Source organism: Medicago truncatula, chromosome 7 (genome assembly GCF_003473485.1).
Source record: "Medicago truncatula cultivar Jemalong A17 chromosome 7, MtrunA17r5.0-ANR, whole genome shotgun sequence".
NCBI classification, from domain to species: domain Eukaryota; kingdom Viridiplantae; phylum Streptophyta; class Magnoliopsida; order Fabales; family Fabaceae; genus Medicago; species Medicago truncatula.
Genome location: NC_053048.1, coordinates 20,402,054 through 20,408,331, shown reverse-complemented (window position 1 = coordinate 20,408,331; position 6,278 = coordinate 20,402,054). Strand labels below are relative to the sequence as shown.

Below are 6,278 nucleotides of genomic sequence, written 5' to 3'. Positions count from 1 at the left end.
AAGGTGGCACGGCCCGTGCTTGACTTGGCACGGCCGTGCCAAGAAACACAACCACATCTCCAATAAAGTTGGCAGAATGATGGCACGGCTCGTGCTACATCTGGCACGGCCGTGCCAACCTGAAGGCCTCCGGAGTTTAAAATTTCGACAAATTGTGAGCTTTCCGCACCCTTTCTCACTTTTTCCTTACTTCTTTCGTTTCTATCATTTGAATCATTGAGGACAATGCTCCTCCTAAGTGTGGGGGGAGCCTAATAAAGTGTCTTTAGTCGTAGTGTTTCCAAACTCCCTTGAACTTTATTCTTTTGTTTCGTTTTATTGTGAAAGGCATAGTTAAGTAGCTAATTTTTATTGAAAAAAATCATGACACAAAAATTTTCATTGTCTCCTCTTATTTTGTTGATTCTTGTACATGAAAGCAAACTCTTGTGTTTTAAGTCTTCTTGATATAACCACATCTTGTTTTAAAGTGAATAAAATTCTCCAATGAGAAAAACACAAAGTTGCTTCCCTTGAGTAAATGTATGAATAAGTATTTTAAGGAAACGCGTTCTAATCTTAGTGGTGCATTAACCTTTAAAAATTCTCAAAGCGCCAGTAGTATAAGTGAGTATAAGGGAGATCATAAAAAGCCAAAAAGCCAAAAAGCCAAATAATTTCAAGATCTCATCACTGAATCTAGATTGGGGAAGGAGGTAGGCCCTCCGACTTCCTACGTGAAGGTGATTGTTATCTTGAGAAAAACTTTAAAAAGCATTGTTGAAACTAGATTGGGGAAGGAGGTAGGCCCTCCGACTTCCTACGTGAAGACGATGTTTTAAGGAATACCATTGAATCTAGATTGGGGAAGGGGGTAGGCCCTCCGACCTCCTACGTGAAAATGTTGTTCCTTAAATAAAGAACTTAAAATGTGCATATGGCAAAGAACAAAGATTCTCAAAAACTCCCATCTCTCTTATATCAACTGTAGAAGGAATTTTTCTTGGTTAGTTTAGTGCTAGGATTAGACCATGTTTCCTCATTATACCTATCTTATATAGGAGCAAGAAAAGGGTTGGACTTCACACACACACTCACTTGAAACTTGATCGTTGGGTAGAATAAAGATTTCAAGAAATACTTGAGTTTGTGATTAATGTACATTTTAGGATTTAAGCCCTTGAGGAGACATGTGCTTTAATTAATTTGTCATTTGATTCAACTGTCGATGCTACTATGTTTATGCCTTTTGCTTGAGGACAAGCAAAGATTCAAGTATGGGGGAGTTTGATGAGTCAATTATATGTTATTTTAATATGCTTTTTAGTTTAGTTTTATTTAGATTTTATATAGTTTTATACTAGTATTATTTCCTTTTTAGAATAGTTTACTTTAAAATGCAATTTATTATATTTCAGGGAAGAATATTGGATGGAGAGAGTCTTGGAGCAAAAGAAAGGGATTTGGAGCAGATTGGACACAAAAATATGAAGATTGGGAAACAAAATATATCTCCCACAAATCAGAAGCTTGGCACGGCCCGTGCTAGCCTTGGCACGGCCGTGCCACCCTCCAGATGCCTTTTGCTGCTTTTGCTTTGACTCCAAGCTATTCTATTTTGGCGCACAATCTACCGAGGAATATTCTAGGAATATACTTGCTTAGATTTTAAGTCAATTGTGTACTATAAATAGAGTAGCTAGCCATCACTAAATATTCATCTTTACTTGGAATACAATAAGTGACAATTGCTTTTCGAAATAAAGTTCTTTTCCTTTCCTTTATTTTCTTGTCTTTTACTTTCATGCTTTCTCTCTTCTCCCCCATGTCTACGATGAACATGAGTGAGTAGACTTCTTCTTGTCTTGGGATTGTTGGATAAGTCCAAATGACACAATCCTAATCAAACCAAGCCCTAAGCCTTAATCTTATGTAACCCTAGTTTCTTATCTGAATTCACCGTCTTAACATGGATTAACCATTATCAAACTGTGGAAACGAAAGTGGAGGGTTTGATAATTGTTCGTCCATTATTCCAAATATCAATTCATAAAACGAAAGTGGAGCTTTGATATTCGAACAAGTGAATTCAGACAAGGATTGCAAAGTCAGCGAAATAGGCTTTGCAATCTTTGAGACATATAGTTTTGATCTTCAAGGGAACTGTAACACCCCGTTTTCCCAACTTAAAAATTTCATAATAAATATCAGAGTATTCAACACATAACGGAATGCTACACTTCTTAAAAATAATAAATGAGATAATTAACTAATTATCTTTCCAAAAATCATCAACATATTAATTCAAACTTTGCAGCGGATTAAATTCATTAGCATAAATAAGTCTTTGGCACGCAAGCCTTATTAAAAACATAAACAATACATAAAGGAATAGAAAATAGCCACAAAAGATCCCATCCCGTTACGTATCAGAGCATCCTAAGACTCAGTGAGGAATAAGTCGCTCATGACAGCAACACCAGCAACCTACTAACGATCACCTGCAAGTTACTCATACGAAGAGCAACATTTCCAAGCAGAAGGGGTGAGATTTTACAAAACAATAATATTAAGCATATAATTCAACAATTATATTTAACAACATGAAAACATCATAATATTCATCATAGATAATAATATATCATATAACACATCATTAATAGTTCATATAAAGAATCACAGCTTAAACAACTTGACAACTTAACATCTTTGACTCGACAAATGCGACTCCAACTCGACTATGCAACTTAGACCTCTTATATGCATGTGGTACCAATACAGAGCATCAAGCCCCCATCGCTATTTGAGTATTATTATACTTCCAGAGCATCAAGCCCCAATCGCTATTTGAGTATTATTATACTTCCGGAGCATCAAACCCCAATCGCTGAATGCTAATGCATAGACTCGACCTCTTAAACATCTTAATTCAACGACCTCTTAAATAGTCCAATAATTTGGAACATCATCATCAACATCTTAATCAAATTAGACCGACTCATGCAGCTTAGTTAAATAACAACAGCGACACAGCAGTATACAAAAACAACATGACATAATAATATCAAATGCAAGTCAATCAACGTCTCAATTATTCACAAATAATTCAATTAATGCATATACAATTATATCATAATATAACAACATCAAATCATCATAAATCAGCTTCACAGATCATCGTTAAAATGACTCGACAATTACACATCACCCATTAACACATAATAACACATAATTATTTAAGCCAATTAAAATAGCTAAATAAACTAGTTATCCTCAGTCAATTAAATTAAGATGTGTGGCCTTACAAACATGTTTCAAAGAGAATAACTTATTACGTGATTATTTTGGATCTTCAAAAGTAGCACATATCTATAATCTATTTAGAAAAATATCACGTTCCCTATTCCTCTTTTCTATTTCAAAACTAGTGGCTAATATCATGCTTCAAGAATCTTTAATTGACGTTAATAAATCAAGCAACAGAAAGTACTCCTAATATTAGCGCATGAGTGACGGTTGTCATGATACACAGCTACGGCTGAAAAAGCTAAATTCATTAATCAATAATTGACGGATTCCTAAACGAAATTGAAATCAAACAAAATTCGATGCATACTCTTTGAAATATTCCAGGTAACTAACCATGTAAATAATCATGACATATACTCTTAATTAAAAACTTGATTTTTAACAACTACAAAGGTTAAACCTTTTTTTCAAATTCTATTCTCTAAAACCAATCCTACACTTGTTAAATAAAATCATCAGAATTATATAGATTAATAGAATTGAATGCTAGTCTCACCCTTACCTTATAGAATGACATCGCAGCTCTCTAGCTGTTTCTCCCTTCCCTTGGCTTTTCTCCCTTTCCTCCAAAATTGGTCGTACGTTCTGTCTTTCTAAACTAGGTCTTTCCTACTTATAACTCCACCATCTATCTTATCTTATTTCTCTTTCTCCCCCCAAACTTTCTAAAATCTCATAACAACCCCTAAACTCAATATTATTTTATTTTCAAATCTTATTCTATTAAATAATATAATAAGCCACTTAATAAATCATATAACTATATAAATATATTTTAAACTCTTCTTAATAAATTTTAGACTCAATTAAATAATTAAATAAATCAAATAATTCAAAGAGGGCGTTACAGGAACTAATAACAATCAAGTCAGCGAAATAGGCTTGGTTGTTAGAGGAAACAAAATCCAATAGTAATCAAGTCAGCGAAATAGGCTTGGTTGCTAGAGGAACTTAAGAGAAACTGTCTTGAGAAATTAGGTCTAACATAACATTATAAGCTTATGGTTTTGGTTTGAGAAGGACTCGTTATTTAGATGAAACCAACGATCCCAAGGCTCTTTTATTATATTGCTTTTTAACCGTTTAAAAATCCCCAACTTGCAATTCTCTTCTCTCTTCTAATCACCTCTAAAGGTTAATTAAGTTGAACTACTCCCTGTCGGAACGATACTCTTTTATACTACTTCGGTAAGACCGTGCACTTGCGGTTTTATCTCATCAACTAACACTAGCTCCTAAATCACATAAGGCTCGGTTTAAGGTTTCTCTCCCTATCATACAAGGGATGGCAAAACTTCATGGATCTCTAAGCTTTGTAGGCGGCTTCTTGATGATTGCACTACTTTCCCTTGTCAAAGCTATCGTTTCATTATGATCTATAGCCTTTTTCTTTGAAAAAATTTCTTTTAAAAACTTGGCGTATAGAGGCATACGAGACAAAGCTTCAACAGTGTAAGGGCTTAGTAAGCCTTAATAGTGTAAGGGCTTTGTTCTCATCAAGCGGTTTCTCACTTTCTATCACACCTTTCTTACCTAGAAGCTTAACACTCTCTCCCTTGACACTTTTGGCTCTAGCAACGGTCTCTTCTAACTTACTACCCCCAAGAAAAATAGCATTGACATGAGCCTTGGGGTTTGTTTCAGGTTGACCAGGAAAGACTCCTGGTGTTTGAGAAGAGGTGGCCACTTGTTGGGCCACTTGGGAGATTTGGGTCTCAAGCATTTTGGTGTGTGTGGCGATAGAATCAACCTTGGTAGTGAGTTTGGAGAGAGAGTCGTTCAGAAATCCCGTTTGGTTTTTCAGTTCCTGAAGATTTTTATTTTGATTAGCTATGCAATTTTCCAACAAAATCTCCAAACTTGATTTCTGAGCCACTCTCTGGTTGTTTGTATAGCCAGGTGGTGCTGCTTGTCCATAGGAACCTTGAGGATTTTTGTAAAAAATTTGATTTGGCCTCGTTCCTTGGTTATATTGAGCGTAATTCAGTTGCTCAATATTGGCAGCACTACCTAACCGACAATCAACACCGATATGACCGGATATACCACAGATTTCACAAGGAGGGGATGCAGAAGAAGGTGTGACAACATTAACATTAAGTTTTTCAAATTTTTGGGTTAATGCCTCAACTTAGCAGCAAGGTGGTTATATTCAGAGACTTCGTATATACCTGCCTCTTTCTTAGAGGGAGTAGAAGCGGTGACGGCTCTCTCGTTGGTCCATTGCTAGTGATTCTGAGCCATGTCTTCAATCAAGGCATAAGCCTCCGTATAATTTTTGTTCATTAGAGCTCCGCCTGCAGCTGCATCAACAGACATCTTAGTGGTATATGACAAGCCATTATAAAAGGTGTGGACTATAAGCCACTTTTCCAAGCCATGGTGGGGACAAAGTCTAAGCATTTCCTTGAAACGCTCCCACGCATCATAAAGAGACTCCCCATCTTTTTGATTGAACCGCGTGATTTGATCTCTTAGTTTAGCGGTTTTAGATGGGGGGGAAAAATCGGGCAAGGAATGCTCGCCTCATATCGTCCCATGAAGTGATGGAACCGACTTCTAGGGAATGGAACCAAGCGCTAGCTCTATCCCTTAAGGAAAAGGGAAAGAGATGAAGTCTTACGGTGTAACACCCCGTTTTTCCAACATAAAAATTTCTAAACATTTATCAGAGTAAACATCATAAACAACGGGATATCACATTTAACATAATCCAAAACAGTTAAATAACAATTTAACCAAATAACTTAAACATTGCAGCGGAAATTATATTATAATCCATAAAACGCTTTGGCACGCAGGCCCCATCAATATAATCTCAAAGAGTTAGTTCAATATCAAAAATAGCATATTATTCACGTAATAGAACGAAGCATGCATAACATATAGCCCCATCCCGTTACGTATCAGAGCGACCTAGACGACACAGTGAAAGCAAGGCCACTCACGACGGCAACTGCACACTAAGCACGATCACCTGCAAGTTACCC

General features: G+C 36.2%; 1 non-coding gene across 1 annotated transcript; it reads left to right on the top strand.

Moving 5' to 3' along the window:
* The first annotated feature begins 5,662 nt into the window (after positions 1-5,662).
* On the top strand, positions 5,663-5,769 carry LOC112420609 (small nucleolar RNA R71). The gene has a single exon (XR_003010782.2). It is a non-coding gene; the product is annotated as a small nucleolar RNA R71 (small nucleolar RNA).
* Positions 5,770-6,278: the final 509 nt, after the last annotated feature.